This window comes from Gopherus flavomarginatus, chromosome 15, assembly GCF_025201925.1.
Source record: "Gopherus flavomarginatus isolate rGopFla2 chromosome 15, rGopFla2.mat.asm, whole genome shotgun sequence".
Lineage (NCBI taxonomy): Eukaryota > Metazoa > Chordata > Testudines > Testudinidae > Gopherus > Gopherus flavomarginatus.
Genome location: NC_066631.1, coordinates 18,745,781 through 18,768,935, shown reverse-complemented (window position 1 = coordinate 18,768,935; position 23,155 = coordinate 18,745,781). Strand labels below are relative to the sequence as shown.

The 23,155-nt window shown below is 42.5% G+C and overlaps 1 protein-coding gene across 14 annotated transcripts in view; it reads left to right on the top strand.

Moving 5' to 3' along the window:
- Nucleotides 1-23,155, top strand: part of FBRSL1 (fibrosin like 1) — a 760,769-nt gene that overhangs the window by 74,248 nt on the left and 663,366 nt on the right. The window lies entirely within an intron of this gene.

The following is a 23,155-nucleotide window of genomic DNA, read 5'->3' as shown; positions in this document are numbered from 1 at the left end:
TTTTTTTTCTTGCACATAGTGAGTTGGATTTTTCACTGTTTCCAACACTCAATTGGGGCCCAAAACATCCCCATATCAATGGTGCTAGTGAGTTAAAATCGTTGTCAGCATCATTGAGGTAACTTTGAATTACAGAGAGAAGTAGGAGAATGTTATAGTCTTTGAAATTGTCATCAAGGTCTGGCTACCAAGACAGGATCTTTCCCAAAGGGGAGGAGTGATTCATAAAACAGACAGGGAGACCATCCACTCAAGAAAGCAGAATTTTAGTTCATATCTTTTTGCATCTGTAGCACAAGGTGTTACAGAAAAAAAAACTTGTTTAGACTTGGACTGGCATATATTTCAGCTGGCAAGTCCTTTGCCAACATGATGCTTATCTGAAACATAAGCTGATCCAGATCTAAATAAGCCTTTCTGTATTGCCTAACCTTGTTAATTAAACTATTCTTCACTGCAGGAGCTCGTAGTGGCAAGTGCCATCCTGTTTGTTCAGTGGATCTTTACTGGCATTGGGCAGAGCACCAGAGGTAGTTTTTTAATTGAAATGGAAGCTGAGTGCAAGTAGAGCTTTGTGGTCTGTGTTACGAGAATTACCTGAACACCTGATGCCTTAAACTAAACTGTGAATTGTCAAAATGGAAGCCTTAGTTAAACACAGGTTCTGAATAAAAGGCATGGCAAATTTTGAGAGTTTACTATGTAATCCTGGCCTTGACTACCTTCACAGTGCCAGGGGATGGCTCTCCGCTGTTTCAGTGTCCTGAGAGCCAGCCTCTCCTGAATGAACTCCAGAACATGCCCCGTTTCATATAGGTGAGGGCTAGTGTTTCTGTTTAAGCAAGTTGTCTGTCACCCTGGTGGACATTCCTGAGCCTTGACTTATGAAAGACAGAGACTTTAAGTCTGCAGTTACGGCACTTGAACTTCTTAAAATACTTAGGATCTCATTCAGATAGCTGAGAAAAGTGGAAGTTTGGTCAGAGAGCTTTAAACAGCTGCATCAAACTCATGGGTCAGCTTGGGTGTTGAGTGATGAAGCACTAGGATCCTTCCCAGTTCTGCCACTGCTTGATTATCTTGAGTGCTTTGGGGACTAGAGATGAGGAAGAGGAGGAATATGCCTGCTGGAAATTCCACATGAGAGGAACTAAATGGCCACCTTTTTCCTCCCCTGCCCCAAACACAAACACACACCACACCTGCAATCTCCTCAATCCCCCTTGCCCAAACAGAATCTTCCTTCCAGTACCTTCTCTCAAAAAGGCTCCTTGATCTTCCCCTTTTAACATCTAGGGTATGTTCTTGGCTTTGAATTCAGTCCTGGAGTAGAAGGGTAAAATTCATTGCAATTGTATCTTTAACGCTAGTGTTACATTATATCCCTTTTGGAATTTTTTGACTGACTTACTGTTGTGTGTTGGGCTTTTTTTCAGTTCTCAAGGATCCTTCTTTAATCCACCTCAATAGGGGTATGACTCAATAGGGGTATGCATCAGGCACCAACCTGTCCATGTGTTCTGAGTCCTGGGAGTAGGGGGTTTGTTTGCACTATTCTGTTGAGATTGTGGATGACTATTATTTTCTTTATGGACAGATGAGGGCCTACTCACTTGGGTCATTTTTCAGTGTTATGTGCGGCATCTTGATGGATAGATTTGTTATGAGAATTAGAGCCTATCATAGTCCATTTGAAATGCATATATGAGAGACCATTGCAGTGGGGCCTTGTCTCCTGCCCCAGTGGCTGAAGGATAGAACTCTATGAAAATGCCCTAGAGCACAGCCTATCCTAAGAAAGAAGCAAATTCTGAGCTAGTACTTACTTGAAATATTTGTATTGTCTGAGTCCCAGTCATAGACCAGGTCCACAGTTGTGCTGGGTGTTGTACAAACACAGAACTGAACAATAGTCCCTGATTCAGTAATCCCTTGTCTACAGGTTACTGATTGTCTGAGGCCACTGTGGAGCAGTGATGTACGGGGTCTTTGGGGTCACAAGCTGGGGAAAGTGTAGATAATTGCAGTGTTTGGAGAGGCTATATGGACTCTTGCGTGAATGGGGGTGGCCATAGACAACTGAAACATAGTACTTCAAATACCCTGTCTCCTGCCTGCCGTGGTCCCTTATGTTCTTAAGGTTTCTACCAAAGATGCAGAGAGACAAGAGTAATGGAGGCAAAGCACCCAATAAAGAACTAGAGCATGTAAAAGATAAAGAGGAGCTGAGAGTGTCAAAAATCTGAATATTTTCAAGGAGGTCAGACGATTTACCTCCTCAGATTACTTTCCCTTATGTGCATCGTTCCACTGGAAAAAAAGCCTTCATAATGCAAATGATTATGAAGGCATGTGCATTTAGAATTAGTGTCTGTTTTTCTGGACAGCTTGACAGTGTCTGTATATTACTAATTGCGTCCAAAGATTAAAATGGAGAAGAAGGGTCCAGATCTAGAAGAGAAGAGATGGTTAGATTCTGGTTTTCGTGCCCTGGTGCTACTGACAGGAGTGAACAATAAAGTCATCGCTTATGAGGGAAGAGGAAAAATCCTCCAGGATTTGTATTTGCCAAGTTATAATTACTTCTATCTGTTTGTGATTGGTTTCCTTCAGCATAATTAGCAGTTTTATTGGTACTGCATAGCAGTAACATTTAGTGGTGCTAAAAATAGCAATGTAAAAATAGCTACAGGGAAGTCTATTGAACTGCTTCATGACACAGTGGTGAGCTAGGGTTGCCAGGCATCCGTTTTTTTGACCGGAACATCCAGTTGTAAAGAGACCCTGGCCTCTCCGATCAACACCATTGACAGGACTGTTAAGTGTGGTTGGCAGAGCTACTGCCGTGGCTCCGTGCGGCTCCTGGAAGCGGCTGGCAAGTCCGGCTCCTAGGGGCATGGGCAGCCATAGCAGCTCTGTGTGCTGCCTCCTCCCCGAGCGCCGGCTCCGCAGCTCCCATTGCCTGAGAACTGCAGCCAGTGGGAGCTGCGGGGGCGGCACCTGCGGGCCAGGGCAGTGTGCGGAGTTGCCTGGCTGCAACTCAATCTAAGGGCTGCAGGGACATACTGGCCATTTCTGTGGTACCACCTGAGGTAAGCATCGCCCATACCCTAAGCCCCCTCCCGCATCCCAACCTTCTTCCCCAGCCCTGAGCCCTCTCCTGCACCCAAACTCCCTCCCAGAGCCCGCACCCCAATGCCCTGCCTCAGCCCTGAGGCCACACCCCCCTCCCACGCTGCAGCCCTGAGCCCCCTCTTGCACTCCCTCCTGGACCCCAAACCCCTGCCCCAGCCCAGAGCCCCCTCCTACAGCCTAAACCTCTCGTTCCCCACCCCACCCCAGTGCCGGCACCCCAACCAGAGCCCTCACCCCCTTTCACACTCCAGCCCCCTGTCCCAACCTGGTGAAAACGAGTGAGGTTGACATAAGGCAGCTTATGTTGACCTAACTATGTCAGTGTCTGCACTACAGCCTTATTCTTGCTGATGTAAGTGCTGTATTACACCACATTACTCCACCTGCATGGTGTAGTTAGAGCGACGTCGCAATAGACATTGCAAGTTACTTACATTGATCACAGACAGCCATTCTTTTCAATTTCACAACTCCCCACTGGAGAAGTGAAATTGACAAGAAAACTCAGTTCACAGCTTAGGCCAGGGGTAGGCAAACTATGGCCCGAGGGCTGCATTCAGCCCTCCAGACATTTTAATCTGGCCCTCAAGCTCCCACTGGGGAGTGGACTTGGGTCTTGTCCCGCTCCACACGGCTCCCAGAATCAGCAGCATGTGCTCCCTCCGGCTCCTTTGTGTAGGGGCAGCCAGGGACTCTGCACACTGCTCCCCCCCACAACTGTGGCCAATGGAAGCTGCAGAGGCAGCTCCTGCAGACGGGATAGCGTGCAGAGCTGTCTGGTCATGTCTCCGTGTAGGAGCTGGAGGAAGGGACAAGCTGCTGCTGCTGCTGCTGCTTCTGGGAGCTGTTTGCGGTAAGCGCCACCCATAGCCTGCGCCCCTGCCCCAGCCCTGATCCTCCTCTTGTACCCCCAGCCCCTCATCCTCAGCTTCACCCCAGAGCCCGCACCCCCAGCTGGAGCTCTTACTGGCTCCCGCACCCCAACCCCCCAATTTTGTGAGCATTCATGGGCCGCCATACAATTTCCATACCCAGATGTTGCCCTTGGTCCAAAAAGTTGGACTTAGGCTGTTACCCCAGGCAGGTGGGGGACTTCAGCTAGAGTTTAGCTGCCCCCGCCAGGTTTCCAGGCTCCCCGCTCACAGCTGGGCTGCTGGCTCTGTGAAAAGCTCTGTATGCTGCCCTCATTAGTCTCCCTTGATTCTGGTTCTGGAAGGAGACGTGACTCCTGAAATAGCTCTGGCCCATCCCACTGAAAGCTTTTAGGATCCAGACTAAGATCTTGAGTACGATATGTATAATGCTATAAGAAATCAGTGCAGTAACCAAGCTGTGTGATTCTGAAGAGGCATAACGAGCATTTCCCACAACACGTGCAGGCAGTAGTGTTGAGAAGCAGCCCTGGTCTCACTATATGGATTCAGTTGCACTCAGTAATCTTTAGCTTTGGTTAACTAGGGAGCTCCTAGGGCTTCCCCAGCAACCATGCTTGAGGAGAGAATCCAAAATATGTGGATGTCTTAAAAGTTCTGTAGCTTTCTTATCTACCCAGTTCTAAGTGTCATGGGGAGGATATACAGAGCCAAGCCTGCAGAGCAGGGATGGATTCTCATCTCTTGCTGCTGAACGCCTACTAAAAATTGGCAAAGGTAGTGGGCCTTTCTGGTGGCCTCCCAGGCTGGAGGAGAAGAGACGTAACACATGGCAAGAGAGAGGGGGGTATTTGTATCCAAGGCAGAGGCTGGGCAAATCTAGAGCCCTTTACTGAAGGGGGAAAGTATGCAAACAGGATCATCCCAAATCTGGGGTCTTTGCGGCAGCTTTGAGTTTCTACAAAAACTATTTGAACACAAAATATTTGAACAGTACTAGTAAGTAATTTGCAGCAACCATTGTCTATTTTCTGCTGCTCAGTAGAAGGAAGATGGTGATTTTGTTCTTGATGGAATGTATAACCTTCAGGCCACAATATGTTGGTTGCATGCATATTGCGGCTTTGCAAATATGAGAGAGAAAAGTTCAACACTTTTTTTTTTTTTAAACTGATTATGGGAAGCTGGTCTCTTCATGCATTTCACTTACCAACAGGCCTCACAGTAGAGATCTGTGGGTAAAAAACAGAGATCTAGTTAATTTAAAAAGGAAAAATAGAGTTAAAAGTAAATTCAGGCAAGTACGCCTGTTCTGTCCCCCCCCTGCCGATTTTGTGTTTTGCAGTAATGTTTTCCTGTTGTTTTAAAACTGATTCTCTTCTCCTCTGTCACTGGGAAAGACCCACAGCTTCACTGTTCCATCTGCAGAGTCTAACTAAGACAGTGGTCTAACAGGTCGACATAGTGACAGTGCTCAGGGGTGTAAAAAATCCGCACCCCTGAGCAGGGCTGCTGTGCCAACCTTAACCCCCAATGTAGACATGGCTAGATCAACTAAAGAATACTTCCGTCGACCAAGCTAATGTCACCTAGGGTATGGGCATTAATACAGAGATGGGAAAAGCCTATCCGTCGCTGTAGTGTGCAGCTGTGCTGTGGGGCTATTGTGGGATAACTGTGACAATGTAGTGTACGCATGGCTTCAGGTTCTGTCCAATGCACAAAGTAAACAAACGGCAAAAAAAAATTTCTCCCTGTAATCTGTGTCAACTGCAGTCTTTCTGTTCACTGGAGGTGTTAGCTGTAATAATGAGAGGGGGAAAAAATCCAGACAGAAGTGTATAGATCATTCTAAGTTGACAATATCCATTAAATTAAAATGCTGAATTATTAGTGTTAGAGTGAAGCTTAGGGTATGTACCTATATTTTTAATCATTTTTGGTGTTAGGGTGTCCTAATGCTCTCATCTACAGCTACATGCATATTGCCATTTATGCTACTGTAGTGTGTAGTTGCTCAGATAGAGTTTGGGGGTTGGGGTGGGGAAATCGGTTTGTAATAGTAAACTAGATGCAAACCAACCAGTTTGTACATGCAATATAAAACAGTTCTTTGTCACTGACTATACTTAATAGCTGTGACGGATGGGAGCCACAGGTCAATATTTTGGTTTTAAAAACAGGGCGTTGATACCTGGAATGTGCTCAATTAAAACTGAATAAGAAACCACTAAATATCAATAGCAAAAATTAATGAGCTCATGCTCTAATTGTAATGGTACCTTGTGTAATTTCGTGGCCCAGTAAGCATATTTTCAGATACTTAAATAAATGTATTTTACAAAAATGGCATCATTCATGTAGGAAGTGTGTTATTTTAAGCAATGGAGGTTTACGATCTCTTCTGTACATCCATCATATACGTTCGCTGTCTTTTGGGGTGTGCACTGAATTCTTCTGTCATTCATCTGCATACTGTACTGAAAGGAAATAACGGGTAATGGGTTGGGAATTGGAATGGGCTGGGATGAGTAATGAGTGAAAATATTCAGCAGTTACCTAAAGACATAGTATTATACATGTGTATACAGCTGTTTATCTCTCAAGCCTTCCATTATAACAGTTCTGAGTTTGCATCTCCTGCTGTTGTGTTGTAGCTCAGGCTCCTTGTGTCTTAACAAGAGAAAATCTTGTTGGTAATGAGCTTAAATTACATTGCTACTAATTCCTTTCCCCAAAAGTACAACTTTTCCGGCATGTTTATGTAAGGGGAACAACTTTCCACCATGGGGGAGTTGCAGTGAACCAACTGACAGTTTGAGAGGCAGACAATTGGATCAAGGCGTTAAACAGGCCACTCTAAAGCTCTTTAAATCATCATAATGTGAATTTATTACAATACACACCACCTCAGGAGACAGAGCAGGGTAAGATCTGAAAAGGTGGTTTGTAAACATGTAAAATAATATGCATTTCCTGCAGTGGTGCTTTAACACAGAGCTTGCATGTCTAAAGAGTTGATGTGAAGGCAAGAAGCAGCCCACCTGAGGCCAAATATCTCTGTTGGTCTGGCAACAAAATAAGCTCCATGGTAACAGACCTTCTTCCTACAAACATGAATGTTTCTCCTACTTCCAAAAAAGTTTTGCGGCAGTGTTCTCTGGTACAAAAGCTCCCTGAGCTGTGTTTATCCATGTATAGGCCTTAATTATTTAACGGATGTCGAAACCAGATATTACCGAGTGAGAGAGAGAATACATTAAAAGTGGTAATTGAGTCTACCAGTCTGTGTGTAGTTGTGGGATATACATGGATATGAGCAATGCCCATCCAGTCAACACCACACCCATCCAATGTATGCAATTGGTGCTGAATTAAGACATGGATCATTTTCTTTCCGAATGACCATAGATTGTTTAAGCTTTCAGCGAGGTTCTCGCCTGTGACACAAGTATCCATGTCTGTTTTATGAGCTGGTGCACCACAGATTTAGTGCCTGTCTGGGTGAGCTCGGTAAAGCTCACACTGAGCTCCAGCACTCCTCTTTGCCTCAGGGCTCAGCTGCAAGCGGGAGCTTAAACCAAAGGTTTTTCCTATAAATACTGGATTAGCATGAACAGCAAAGACTTCTACTGCATTGGGGTTTTCTCTAGTGAGTGTTGTATGTGACATAATCCATACAATTGTGAGCACATAAAATGCGGAGACTTTTGTCAATAGATTTTTGTGGAAAATATTTATCGCGATTTGCTGGGTTAAATTATTCTCCAGTTCATTTTTTTAAGGCTAGAATGGACCATTATGACCATCTAGTCTGATCTCCTGCACAATACAGGCCATGGAATTTTAACCAGTAATTCTTGCACTGACCCTGATAGCTTGTGGTTGAACAAGCCATATTTTATTTTATTTTTTTTTAAGAAAAACATCCAACCTGGATGTCACAATATGTATTTTATGAGGTGGAAATGGGAGGCATAGGTTTTCCTGTGCACTGGGCAGGATGCCATTAACCAGAGGGGCTTGCTACAGTTGTAAAAATACATAGCTGCATTTCCCCCTCCAGCAGTCTCACCAGCGCTTGCTGGCCTGAAGAAAGGATAAGATGGTGTCCCAGTTTTCACCTTACTCAGATACATCCCTTCTGGGGGACGTGCATGTTGCAGATACCTTACATACCTACCGAATTTTCATGGCTGTTCAAAATTTACTCAAACAGAATTTTTCCATTTAATATTTTGTGTAGCGAGAGAGGGGAGACAATAGGTTCCCTTGCTTTCTCAGAACTGTAGTCTTAGTCCTGTTCTCTGGTTTGCATCTAAGAATGAGAAGATAATTCATTCTCCATTCACTCAGTCCTTGGCCTATTTCCTGAGACCATCAGCAAGAGTGCTGGTGAAGATAGTGCTTTTGGAAAGCAGACATCTTTGCCACAAGGAACTGAACTGAGTTCAACGAATCCACATAGCTCATTGAGCAGCCATCCTATAACAAATTTCTGTCATTACTGACCAGAACAACATGTAAAGGAACCAGTGACCTACAGCTGAGTGACTGTCTTCTGTTACCAGAACTCTGAGCTGTTCAGTCCCACAAGTAAATAGCCCTGCATGAAATATGAGAATGGAATTCTTCAAGTTACTAACCAGTCAGGGCACTCCGTTTTCCAATATTTTTGGTGAAGGGGCAAGACCATGCTTCTGGTATGTCGATATATGCATGCTTTAGACGGCTCAGAAATGGATGGCATTGACTTGTGTGGAGGTAATGAATTATAAAGTGGAGAACCTAAACATAGTTCAGTGTGCACTGACAGCAGTCTAGGTGTCCTTAGAGGGTTCCTAAATATACCGCATTTTAAGGCGGCAATAATTTGGCTCCAGGCTATATTTAGCCTATTTATTCTTTGTTGGTGTGTAACATGCAGCTCAGCATAAAACTCTTTCCAGAAAGGAGATGCCTTCTCTTATGGCTCTCATTTTATATTTGATCTTAAACACTTTTTTTCCTCATAAAAAGTGATTGATCGTATTGTCTAGATTTTTTATTTTGCCTTTTGGTTGTTAACAGTTTACTTTTTCTTCTGTCTAGCCTCATTTTAGTCATTGCTACATTTCGAAGAATACTCCACCTTAAAGGAAATGTACTTCGTCCAAACTTTAAGGATCTTAACAGAAACATAATTATTTCTAATTAATAGAGGAGCTGGTCAAATATCATACAAATCTCAGGTGTATTTTTACACTTTAAAAATGAAGTTCTTATTATTATGGTAGGGCCTATGAATCTCAAGCAAGTATCAGGGCCCCATAGTGGTAGGCAGTTGTCATGGTCCAATTCCTCACTCTGAACCTTAGCGTCCAAAAGATGGGGTACCAGCGTGAATTCCTCTAAGCTTAATTACCATCTTAGAACCTGTAGCGCTGCCACCAACCAGGAATTCCAGTGCCTGGTACACTCTGGTCCCCCCAAAACCTTGCCCAGGGACCCCGCAAGACCCAGACCCTCTGGATCTTAACACAAGGAAAGTAAACCCTTTCCCTCACCGTTGCCTCTCCCAGGCTTCCCCTCCCTGGGTTACCCTGGAAGATCACTGTGATTCAAACTCCTTGAATCACAAAACAGAGAGGACAATTCACCTTCCTCCCTCCTTCTCTTTCCCCCTCCCAGACTCTTCCTGAGAGAAAGTAATCCTAACACAGAGAGAAATTAACCTCTCTCTCCCCCTTCCCTCCTTTCTCCCCACCAATTCCCTGGTGAATCCAGACCCCGTCCCCTGGGGTCTCACCAGAATAAAAAAACAATTAGGTTCTTAAACAAGAAAAGCTTTTAATTAAAGAAAGAAAAAAACAGTAAAAATTATCTTTGTAAATTAAAAAAAAAATGGAACAGGTACAGGGTCTTTCAGCTATAGACACTGGGAACACCCTCCCAGCCTAAGTATATAAGTACAAATTAAAATCTTTTCTGCAAAATACCAATTTGAACTCCTTCCAACCAAATACACATTTACAAATAAAGAAAACAACCATAAGCCTAACTCGCTTTATCTACCTAGTACTCACTAGTCTGAACTTATAAGAGCCTGTATTGGAGAGATTGGAGAGAAACCTGGTTGCACGTCTGATCCCTCTGAGCCCCCAGAGTGAACAACCAAAAACTAACAGCACACACAGAAAACTTCCCTTCTCAAGATTTGAAAGTTATGCTGTCCTCTGATTGGTCCTCTGGTCAGGTGACAGCCAGGCTCACTGAACTTATTAACCCTTTACAGGCAAAGAGATATAAAGTACTTCTGTGCTATTAACTTTTCTTATCTGTTTATGACAGCAGTATACAGAAAACAGCTGCTAAGAAAGTCCCGGTCCCAGAGTGGTTCCACTTTAGTTGGATTCACTTTGGCCATGCTTGCAGCCTTTCTGACTGTTCAGTTTCTGCAACCATTTTACTGATGGAGCTTTACACACATGAATGCTTGTGGAAGCAATTTGCTAGCTTGCATGATGCATCATGGAGAGATGGTTCCCAAGACCATTTGACAGAGCCCTGGCGCAGAGGCAATTAACCCAGCTAGGAGTGCAAACATAATCACTTTGTGTGAATGAGATCAGATGAAATTAAATTTATGCTCTGCCCCCAGCCGATAGTCAGTGCCTTGGGGGAGGTCTCCGTGTGGCTTATTGATGCTCTCGACACCCCATCTTTTTAAAAGGAGGGGGGCTGGCAGTAGAGCATTTACTGTGAGAGGCAGTCAGCTTTGGAACTTGTCATTCTCTTGTCTGAAACAGCCTAGGTATGCTAATCTCAAGGGCACACTGCAAAGCTTGGTTGGTGGTTAGGCTTTTGAAGGAGGGAAGGACTAGATAAGTGCTGTTGTTTTGTGAAGGAAGGAGCGTTTTGTTAGGGGGCTGTTGGTAGATTAGCATTTATTATTTGATCTCCCCGTTCCTGGCAAGGAACTCTCGCGTGTGAGGTAACTGCCCTTTTCCATACATTTGATTAAAGAAATAAATAATGAAAAGGTTTTTAAAAAATTTTTAATGCCCTTATCTTGTTTACATGCCACCTCTGCTTGAAACGGCCAAAGTTCCAGTGGCTTCTTTAAGATGCTTTTGATTAGAAGAGTTACAGTTATCCAGTCAGGAGACAGAAACAGTACCATGTGACTTAATGATCAATCACAATTAACCAACACAACTCAAAGCTCCGCGTTAGAATACAGTTCCCAGTCCACTGCAAGAAAAGTCAAATAATGACTAAAACTGAGGAAATTCCAGTGTGTCCACAGAATGTCAGCTAGCAGGGGAAAAGCTCGATATATTGAGCACATGGTTTGCTATGAATTATTTGTTCAGCTTTGTTCAGTACACAGATCTTAGAACACAGGTGTCTTAAGTCAAAGTATTGCTTTGAAAAGGCTGCACAAATAAAATTGAGGTAAATTCCACATGGAATAGAATTACTTCAGTTCCTTATGAATTTTAATAGGCGAAGAGACCTTTATGCAGATAACATTGACTTTGTTTTAATAATGTTATATTTGAAATATTGGTTTTTATGGTTACACAGTATCTTTTATCTGTTTCCATGGTGTCTGTTCATCTGTCTCCATAATTATTTTGCTTCCTGGAATTATGCTATCTATCATTGTCAAGAAGGCCAGGGTAGTTAAGGGTTGCTCTGAGACTCATCAGACAAATGTGATACACTTCTGCTTGTTAAAATTGTACCTGTATTAGAATCTAAACTTCTCTTTTTTAAGACCCAAATGATAAAAATCTGTACATGGAAAATTACAATTTCATGCCATGCTTTATACATTAAAATTTAATTTAAGATAGCCTGCAGTGAAACTTTTCAACACTGATTACCGTGTAAACAAAGCCAAGGAGTATGCAGATAGCAAGGAGTCTGGCCTTCAACAGCCCATTTAATTTCAGAAAATGGAACTATGCAAAAATTAGGAGGTTAGTTAAACAGAAATTAAAAGGTACAATGACCAGAGTGAAATCCATGCAAGCTGCGTTGACACTTTTCAAAGACACCATAATAGAGGGCCAACTTAAATGTATATCCCTTATTAAAAAACACAGTAAAAGAAGTAAAAAAAAGGCCACTGTGGCGTAATCATGTAAAAGAAGCAGTGAGAGATAAAAAGGCATCTTTTTAAAAAGTAGAAGTCAAATCCTAGTGAGGTAAATAGAAAGGAACATGAACAGTGCCAAATTAAGTGTAAAAATGTAATAAGAAAAGCCAAAAAAGGAGTTTGAAGAACAGCTAGCCAAAAACTCAAAAGGTAATAACAAAATGTTTTTTAAGTACATCAGAAGCAGCAAGTCTGCTACACAACCAGTGGGGCCCCTGGACGATCGAGATACAAAAGGAGCACTTAAAGATGATAAGGTCATTGCAGAGAAACTAAATGAATTCTTTACTTCAGTCTTCATGGCTGAGGATGTTAGGGAGATTCCCAAACCTGAGCCATCCTTTGTAGGTGACAAATATGAGGAATTGTCACACACAAGTGTCATTAGAGGAGGTTTTGGAATTAATTGATAAACTTAACAGTAACATGTCACTGGGATCAGATGGCATTCACCCAAGAGTTCTGAAAGAACTCAAATGTGAAATAGCAGAACTATTAACTATGGTTTGTAAACTGTCCTTTAAATCAGCTTCTGTACCCAGTGACTGGAAGATAGCTAATGTAACGCTAGTATTTAAAAAGAGCTGTAGAGGTGATCCCGGCAGTTACAGACCAGTAAGTCTAACATCAGTATCGGGCAAATTAGTTGAAACAATAGTGAAGAATAAAATTGTCAGATACGCAGAAGAACATAAATTGTTGGGCAAAAGTCAACATGGTTTCTGTAAAGGAAAATCATGTCTTACTAATCTATTAGAGTTCTTTGAAGGGGTCAATAAACATGTGGACAAGGGGGATCCAGTGGACATAGTGTACTTAGATTTCCAGAAAGCCTTTGACAAGGCCCCTCACCAAAGGCTCTTACGTAAATTAAGTTGTCATGGGATAAGAGGGAAGGTCCTTTCGTGGACTGAGAACTGGTTAAAAGACAGGGAACAAAGAATAGGAATAAATGTTAAATTTTCAGAATGGAGAAGAGTAACTAGTGGTCCTAGGACCAATCCAATTTATTCTTAAATGAGCTGGAGAAAGGGGTAAACAGTGAGGTGGCAAAGTTTGCAGATGATACTAAACTGCTCAAGATTGTTAAGACCAAAGCAAACTGTGAAGAACTTCGAAAATATCTAACAAAACTAAATGATTGGTCAACAAAATGGCAAATGAAATGTAATGTGGATAAATGTAAAGTAATGCACATTGGAAAAAATAACCTCAACTATATATACAATATGATGAGGGCTTATTTAGCTACAATTAATCAGGAAAGAGATCTTGGCATCATCATGGATAGTTCTTTGAAGATGTCCACATAGTGTGCAGTGGCAGTCAAAAAAGGATGTTAGGAATCATTAAAAAAGGGATAGAGAATAAGAGAATATCTCATTGCCCTTCTATAAATCCATGGTATGCCCACATCTCGAATACTGCTTACAGATGTGGTTTCCTCATCTCAAAAAAGATATTCTGGCATTAGAAAAGGTTCAGGAAAGGGCAACTGAAATGATTAGGGGTTTGGAATGGGTCCCATATGAGGAGAGATTAAAGAGGCTAGGACTTTTCAGCTTGGAAAAGAGGAAACTAAAGGGGGATATGATAGAGGTATAAAATCATGAGTGGTGTGGAGAAAGTGAATAAGGAAAAGTTATTTACTTGTTCCCATAATATAAGAACTAGGGGCCGTCAAACGAAATTAATGGGCAGCAGATTTAAAACAAATAAAAGGAAGTTCTTCACACAGCACACAGTCAACCTGTGGAACTCCTTGCCTGAGGAGATTGTGAAGGCTGGGACTATAACAGGGTTTAGAAGAGAACTAGATAATTTTATGGAGGTAAAGTCCATTAACAACTATAAGCCAGGATGGGTAAGGAATGGTGTCCCTAGCCTCTGTTTGTCAGAGGGTGGAGATGGATGGGAAGAGAGAGATCACTTGATCATTATGTGTTAGGTTCAGTCCCTCTGAGGCACCTGGCATTGGCCACTGTCGGTAGACAGGATACTGGACTGGATCGACCTTTGATCTGACCCACTATGGCTGTTCTTATGTAGATCATTATGCTGGTTAATCAACTCTGTCGCCTTTCCTGCTTGGAGCATTTGAGCTGTTTAGAGAGCATGACTGCCTGAGTGCCCAAAAAGTTAGAGCAGCATAAAGTGTAACTGTGGCATGCTCATGGAATGATCAACTCCTGAAATACTCCACTTAAATAAGGGTCCTGTAGTGTGAGACCTCTGCTGTGCCCTAAGCAGATGGTCTGTGACCATCGCAGTATAAGGTTCTGAATGTTTTCTTTGTACATTCAGAGAAAAAGCAGTATCCAGAGAGACTTACTAAATGAAATGACTGAATAATGGCAAACCAAAATGATGAGTAGCTTACTTAATATACACAAAGAAATGCTGAGAGTTACTTTGGAGGCAATTGAAATGGGACATGCCGGCTACCTTTCCAGCCATCTTTAATCCAGTTTAACAAACACTGTCTTTAAAAAATAAAAATCAGTACTAAGGAGTGTTTGCCAAATCTGTTAGTGAGGGGCGGAAGTTGTTAGTTCAGTTTTATTACAGGTTGGTTTCTGGAGGCCAGATTCCAGTATTATTATTGCTATGGAACTAAAATGCCATTCTTTTAAAGTATTTTTAAACATGAATTTGGACGCATTACTTTTAAGCATTTAGGGAGTTTTAAAATATTATTGATGACTATTACTCCTTCCACTTGCCAAAGCCAAGTGCCCTATTCACCATGAGGCCACCTGCCCAATCCCAGAGGGGGAGAGAAATACATAGTCAAAGGGGAAAAAATCTAGAAATATTCTTGCACAATGTTGTCCTGACCTTGTGGGGCCTCTGGGAGCAAATAGTTTTTCTGTATATTAAAACATTATGAGTGAAATCCTGACCCCATGGAAATCAGTGTCAAAACTCCCCTTGACTTTAATGGAACTAGGGTCACCCATGACTCTGAAGCCTAGTACTTTATGAACTTCTGGGAATAGAAGCATGTGATGTGTGGTGTTCCATCGAAAAAAAGGAGTTCGTACCTCTTCCAACTGATGAAATTCTCATTCCTCTAACTCAACAGGGTCATGAGGTATTGGCCTTTGAGCTTGTCTTTTGTGCAACAGTGAATATTAGATGAGATATTCTTCCTTCCGATCCTTTCCTTCCTTTCCATACCCTAAAGTCTCCCATAGACACACATTCACACAACAGTCTTACTATCAATTTAAAGTGCAAATCCATAAATTATAGAGGCACCGTAATAAAGTGGAGGCACTGCAGGTGCATTTCGGTGCTGAAATCTATTGAATCCTTACGGCTGAGAGTTTTTCGTTTCCTTCCCCCTCACTGCTCCCCTAGCAGTTAAGCACAAAGTCCTTTGGCTTAGCTTCCATCTCCTGGAATTCTTCAGAGTGTACATCCGTGTTTTTAAACAGTTTGAGATGTTGGGAAACTGAAGGTATTAAGAGAGCTCTGGGATTTATTGGCAGATTGACAATCTGATACAGACTCTCTCCCGTTTTGTCGCTGTCTGAGTCTTTCCTTTTCATTCTCTGGAGGGGGAGCGGGGGAAAATCCCACTGAAACATTAAACATCTCTCAGCATTTCCAGTATGCAAAATATCAGATCTTAGCTGACTTTTTAAAAAGCCTCACAGGTTCACTTTATCCCTAAAAGGTGCATAATTTACAGAGCTCCTTGTTATAAAACCTTGTGTCTCTCTGAGAAACTGCAATGGGTTCAGAGCTAATTAAAAATAAGTAGTGTAAAAAAATGTTTCCCCCTTTGCTTGACACTAATATGAAAATCTAAGGAAGACTAGTGCCTTGTTAATGTGAAGGCAGAAGTGATATCTCTGGGAAGATGAAGTTCAACTGCATTCAGAGAGGTGTCTGTAGTTTTAGGCTAGTTAACTGAGTGGAAGGATGCAGCGACAATGTTGGGCTGGGGCACCGATCTGGATTCAATTCCCAGCTCTGCCATTTTACAAGTGATCTTGGGGAAATTGCTTAATCTCTCAGTGCCTCAATTACCTAGCTGTAAAATGGGGATAATGTTACTTTCTCTCTCACACCCTTTGTTTGTTTTGGTTATAAACTCTTCAGACACATAACTGTGTCTTTCTATATTCAGTGAAGCCCTGATTGTGGGTGGCCTCTAGGCAGTACCTGATATAACTAAATAATATCTGATAGTGAAGTGGTAATCTTGGCATTGAAGGTGTGGAGTGTATTATGACAGACCAGTTTATTTTGACCCAGTAGAAAAGACAGAATAAAGCATAAAGCCTTTAGATCAAAAGGATATGCTGCCTGCTCCCTTACTCTTTCTGCAGCTGTTGTCAGACCTGACCTATGTTGATTTTACAACTCAGGGCAAAAGAACAAAAGGTACCGTAGCTCGCGGTAGATCCTTTGTGTCCAATAGATAATACTTCAAAGCTCCTTCTTGCTGTGCATTTTAAAATGCACAACTGTACTAGAAGATTCAGTTACTCTGAAAACAAGCAGTTAGCCTTATCCTAACTTGGTCTATTTTTCACTTCAGGGATTGCCAGTTTTCTCTGACTTTTGTTTTCACGTCCATTTGTGAAATTGTATGGTATTGGGTTAGATTCAGCAGCAGGAGGCTTTGAGGCTACGGGTAGCATTTTAGGCAGGTTTCTCTGAGACCACTAATTTTTCTTTATCATTTTGAGGGGTGATTAGGGTGTCTGGTGGTTTCATTGTTTTGTTATTTTTGTTTTCCCCAGCTGACTTTTTACTTGGTCAGAAGGTATCGGATGAAGCACGGATACATGTGGCAGCCTGTAACTATGCAGAAAAATTAGTGCTATTGATTCTAGGACAGATTTCAGAGAAGTCAGGTTGAAATTTTTTTGGAGAGGGATAGAGTGGGAGAAAGAGAATCCATTAAATCACTTAATTTTTGACAATTCCTACCACACCTTGCAGCAGACCTATTGCAAATGGACAGTTTTTGAAGACATAATAACTAGCCTTTCCTGTCAATAGATCTCAAAGCACTTTACAAAGGAGGTCATTATATCATTGTCCCCATTTTACAGTTAGGGAAACTGAGGCACAGAGACAGGGAAGCACAGAGCCAGGAATAGAACCCAGATGTCCTGAGTCCCAGTCCAGTGCTGGGCTGATTGAATCTTTCCTGCTTCCTGTGAAGGCATTGCGTTTTACCTGGCTTACACCCAGCATATATTTTGTCCCAGCTTACTCAGAATTCATTTTCAGTTTGAGGGACAACATCGTTACGTTGTAACCTTTGTGCCAGATGGCTATGGAAGCAGCAAGAGTTGGGTTTAATATATCTAGGATCTCTCTTGACAAATAACTAAGCTGGCCTGACCTCTCCCCTCCACCCCCAAGAGAAACTTGAGAAAACTAAATGCATCCACCCTGGGTGCCCTTAACAGGCAGGACTTCCCCACTCACAAGTGCTCCAAAACTGTACAATCAAGGAAATCTTTACTGGGGGAAAGGGAGCATGAGTTCTTATGGGAGGGGAACCAAGAATACATAGGACTGTTGAGCTGAGTCCTGGCTGATTGGAGATGAACTCTGCCATGAGGTAGGAGCCCTTTCTCCTCTCTGAGAACCCACAACCCCACTCCTGCCCCCAAATCGAATTTGGGGAGTCACCATAACAATAATGGTCACAAGAGAAATTGTGGGTAGGTCACTTATGCAAATTAAGCTCTGTGGCAGCACTTTTTTCTTTTTGCCTCTTTTTCCTTCTAGAGCTTCTGGCGACAGGGCTTGTATCGTGGTTAGAGGAGAGAGGTAAGAGTCTTGGATTCCAGTCTTGGCTCTGACTCTGGCTGTGTGACCTTGGGCAGATTAACTTTCTTTTCTGTCTATATGGTCTTTCTATCTAAGTGTACTCATCATGGAACACCTCTTAGGAACCTGACAATGAATGAAAATGAAGCTGACTAAAATTTGGGGTTAAGTTTGGTTGTAGACATTTATCCAAGCTCTATTTTCCTACCCAAGGGTCCTCGTTTCCCCTGCCCTGTTATTCTCTCGCTACTTTTAATATATATATTGTTGCTGGTGTTTACATCCATATCAGCTTCCAACATATGCTGTTGGCACAATACCAACAGAGGCTGTTAGGCACAATATCAAATCTTAAAGTGCAGATATACTCTGAAATGCGATTCTGTAAAAATGGCACCGTAGGGCTCCATGTCTGTGTCTCACTGATTTACCCGTTGAATTCTCTCTGTTAATACACAGAAGATGTTGTTTTAGCAGTCCTCTCAGCAAACTACGCCTGGAGCCAGGTTTCTTTTTCTGGGAAATCTCTGCAGAGCTGAGATGAGAATCGGGGGGAGAGGGGGCTATTAACATTTCTTGCACCTTAGCTTGTTAACTCCTCCTTTCCTCCTACCCTGTGTCTGTCTGGTCTATTTAAATTGTGAACTTGTTGGGCAGGGAATATCTCTTCCTGTGTGTGTGTGTGTGTGTGTGTGTGTGTGTGTGTGTGTGTGTGTGTGTGTGCGCGCGCGCGTGCAGTATCTAGGGAAATAGGATCCTGATCTCAGTTGTGGCCTCTAGGCGCCACCGTAAAACAAATGCAAATATTAAGGGGACAACAACCCGTTGAAATCTTTGCTGAAAAAACCAAGACAAAAACTAAAGGAAAAATCGTTCCAGAAATATAGCTGAAACATCAGTGTTGTCGATTTACTGAAATAAAAAAACTTGTACGAACACTAAATTAATATTCTTTCCCTCCCCATCTTTACTCTCCCTCTGTGAGCGGATTTGCTACGCAACTGATCCTTTGCTTATTGTTTCCCATCTTATGAAGTGCGGTGCCATCTGGAAAATGGACAAGTGGGGAAGATTGATGGATAACGAAGAGCACCATTCGTTGTCTCCAACCAGATTTGGACAGAAAGCAAACGTTTTTAATCAAATTTCTGTTTCTGAATCGTATTTACTGCTGAAAACTTGCCAATCAACTTTTTTTCTCCTTCCTGAAAGAGAATTCTAGCCTGCCAGCCTCCATCAGGTAGACTTATGGAGAAAGTAACATTACTGCCCTTTCCCCACTGCTCTCGACTTCTTCATGAGGAGCAGGAAGGAGTGGGGAGGGGGGACACACACGCCCGCATGTGTTCTGTTCTCTCTCTCTCTCTCTCTCTCTGTCTCTCTCGCTCATATGCAGTTTAATGGAACAGTTCTTTTAAGGGCCTGTTCTTGCAATTCCATTATACGAGCAAAACATCCACTTACTTTAAGAGGGACACCCAAATCTTCAGTGGGAAACTTTGCATTTGTAAGAGTGTTTGGAAAATGTGTACCCACTGCTACCCCCTTTAGTCTCCTCACCTGCTTCATCCTATCTGTATAATTGCTGGGCAGTCAGAAGATTCAGGCTGAATTTCGAGCGCTGAGTCCCCTGGGTAGGAGGGAGCCCAAATTCGATCCTGAGTCAGAGCAAAAGGAAGATTCAATGTGCCCTGGCTGGATTCTGTGAGAGGAAAGAGCAGTCAGAATGGGGGAGGCTGAGATGGATAGGGCTGGGGAAATTTAGAATGGTCATGCTGAGGAAATGAGATGAAGACTTTGGGAGAGGGGTGGGCTTAGCTGGAAGATCAGGAGCACCAGGGTGCAGAAGGATTTGATGAGGGGAGCTTGACTGGAGGAAACTTGTCCTTGGGCCATTGAAGATGCAAAGTTTAGGTGAATCCAGATCTTGTTTGGTTTTATTCCACCCCAAATCACAGTTAATAAGCATTTCCATTGGTTAAAGCTAAGATAAAACAGTTCATTTCAATATTAAATTCAGCTGCCATTTATAGCAGTAAAAACACGTTGATGAGATTTCACACACAGCAATGCATGACATAAAAATAAAACTTTGTCAAGAAGATATGGGAACGTAGAGAGAAATTGCATCTTGGGGCCCTTTTATATGCAGCAAGAAATTTATTTTCAGATGGATATTTTAAAATTTTGTTTGCCTCTTGAAGTCTTAATAATGGAGGCCATTAGCTCGAAGCACCTGGTTTCGGAACTTTTTATAACTACCCTTTCCTCACACTTTAGCTGAGTTTGCTGGAAAGTTTTTCATTGGGAATCAAAGACAGCATGTGCAAACACAGAGATAGTAACTTATTGTATCTCAGACCCCACACGTTTCTGACATCTTGTTTAGTACCCCTGAGCCCTTGTTGCAGATAAAGCCTGGTACCTCTATGTACTTAGATGACTTCCATGATTTAGTTACCCATTTTAGAAAGGTTAGCAATGCTTTCTCCACTCCACCCTATACCCCAAGCCTAGGAGTTTATGATGATGAAGTGGATTAGTTGCCCTTCAGTTGCTGAACCACTGACTGGATCCATTCGTCAGTAGTAGCACTTTTGCAGTGCTTAGCCTAGAGTGAAATTGTTGCTCAGTAAAAGTTACACTTGTTGACTCAGTAACCTACCTGGTAGCAATCACCTGATTAGAACTGTTCCTTTAAAATAAAATTAAATAAGAGTAACTGTCTTTAAGACTAACAGATTTATTTGGGCATAAGCATTGCATCTGAAGAAGTCGGTTTTTTTACCCATGAAAGCTTATGGCCAAATAAATGTTAGTCTTTAAGGTGCACCGGACTTCTTATTGTTTTTGTGGATACAGACTAACACGGCTACCCCTCTGATACTTGTAATTGTCTTTGAAGCTCTTTCAGCTTTCAGGAATGTGGCGTGCTAGATGCTATGGAAGCAGCATGGTTAGTATCTGATAGTGTTATATGTCTTCAGGTGCTATACTAGAATTGCCTAGGGGAGTGGTGTTTTCCTTCTCCCCCACATTTTTATTGCCTTCTGCCTCAAACCCCTTCATCCTTTTATTCCCCTGGCACTGCCCCTAACTATTCCTGCAGCTGCTGCTCAGTTATGCATGGCCTAACTTGGGGGAAAGTTTTGGCGGGGTGCCATAGTTGAAGGTCTTTTCATTGGCAGAAGGGACCGTGGTGGTAATCTAGTCTGACCTCCAGTGTAACACAGGCCAGAGAACTTCCCCCTACAGCAAATCTTTTAGCAAAACATCCAATCTTGATTTAAAACGGAGATAATTTAGTAACGACAATGTTTCAGATTAGTTACATTCCTGTTCTGCATTTGAATTCTGCAACTGTTAGGCAGGTCTTAGGTCCCTAGAAGTAGGTTACTCCCTGGGAGTGAAGGAGGATTGTGCATGACCAGGCTGAAGGGGTAGCAATTATCACATGACACTGAGGGAGAAATAAAAATAATTGGGAATGGGGCGAGATCTTTGCCCACACAGAAAGTTTCTTACAACTGTCCAGAAGGTACAGGTTGGCTTGTGCTCTGAAGCAGGTGGGTTTATGTCCCTTCCAAAACTCTTGGTGTTTTTTTGTTTTGTTGAAAAATCCTTGCTATTGTAATTCTGGACGCCCTTGTTCTCCATCCAGTCCTTTTTGGAAACCTGCTAAACTCTTTGACTCAGTGATATATTGTGGCTGTAAGTTCCCTGGGCTAATTTTTCGTTGTGTGATAGTTTTTTCTTTAGCAGTTTTAAATTTTCTGTCTTCTAATTTTTTTTGTTTTTTGTATTATGTGGGACAGTAAACTGAATATATTTCAGAAATAGGGACATGGATGAATTCTTACTCTCTTACCAGGAGAAAATTTGGGTCCTTCTGATTTTAATACTGGTAGTAGAAATTCACCTAAGTGTTGTGATCAGTTCCTGTAATACAAACAGAAAAGGATACTGGCTGCATGTATACCTAGTCTCTCTTTCCTTTAAAGCATATTGTCTTTCTCATATCAGGATGAAAAGGAGGCGATAGAAAAGCTTTGAATGTTTTATTTCTGTTCTCATGAGAATCTCCACAAAGGATTTAAAAAAAAAAAAAAAAAAGAATCAAGTGATGCTGCTAAATGCCTGTGTTTTGGATTTTGAGAAAGCCGTGAGCTATTTGCCTCTGCAAGAGCACAGCAGTCTGCACTGTCCAGGTTCTGCGTGCTTTCAACAACACTGCAGTGTTGTGTCAGTCCGGGAGCGACCCTGTCAAGTGCTGCTTGTGGTAAACCACAGAGCTTTAGTTTGTTGAGGGGCTTAACTAGGTTTGATGTGTGAGAACTGAAAATGTTCAAGTGTTGGTGCTGCAAAGAGAGCGCTCTTGTATTTTCATGTCCAACAGAAATATATCACAAGGCTGGAAAACAAACACAAACCTGCGCTTGACAGTGGTGTGAGCTGTGCTGAGGGCTGGGTTAGAAGAGAGCACTAGTTCCTGCTTGTCCTTCAGACTCATAGTTGTTGATCTATATTGAGACACGTATACTTAAAATGGTGTGGTCACCAGCAGGCTGGTCCAAAGCCCCCTGACGTCAATGGGAGGCTTTCCATTGTCTTGAGCGGGCTTTGCACCATGACCCCAGAGCATAACAGCAGCAGCAGAGTTCATCTGGCATTGACAGTGGGGTATAGGAAGACTGCAGTGCAGTAAACTGAACATGTTCTGGGAAATTCAATAACCATCCTCTGAGCAGGAGGAGAGATGCTCAGACATTACAGCAGCTCACTGTGCGTGCTATTGGAACCTCAAAAGGGGATGTCTTTGCATATGAATAAAGAGCCATATTTTTACAGGTATTTAGGCACCTAAAAATGCAGATAGGTGCCTAATGGGGTTTTCCAAAGCACTTAGGCATCTCACATGGATTTCCATAGGAATCAGGCACCTTGGTACTTCTGAAAATCCCACCGCATACCTGCTTCCATCTTTAGGTGCCTAAAAGCATTTACAAATCTGGTACCAAGGTCTGTGTACTAATGAGGCGCTTTAACTCTAAATGGCAAGGCTGCTGGAATTATGCATGGTTCAGCACAGACAGCTTGTGGTCACAACCTTCCTCTCCTTAATAGGATAACCTAGGGCATCTGAGAACCCTCATCTTTCCAAACCTTGTCTTTCTGCCACAGGTTAAATCTCGGCTCCTCT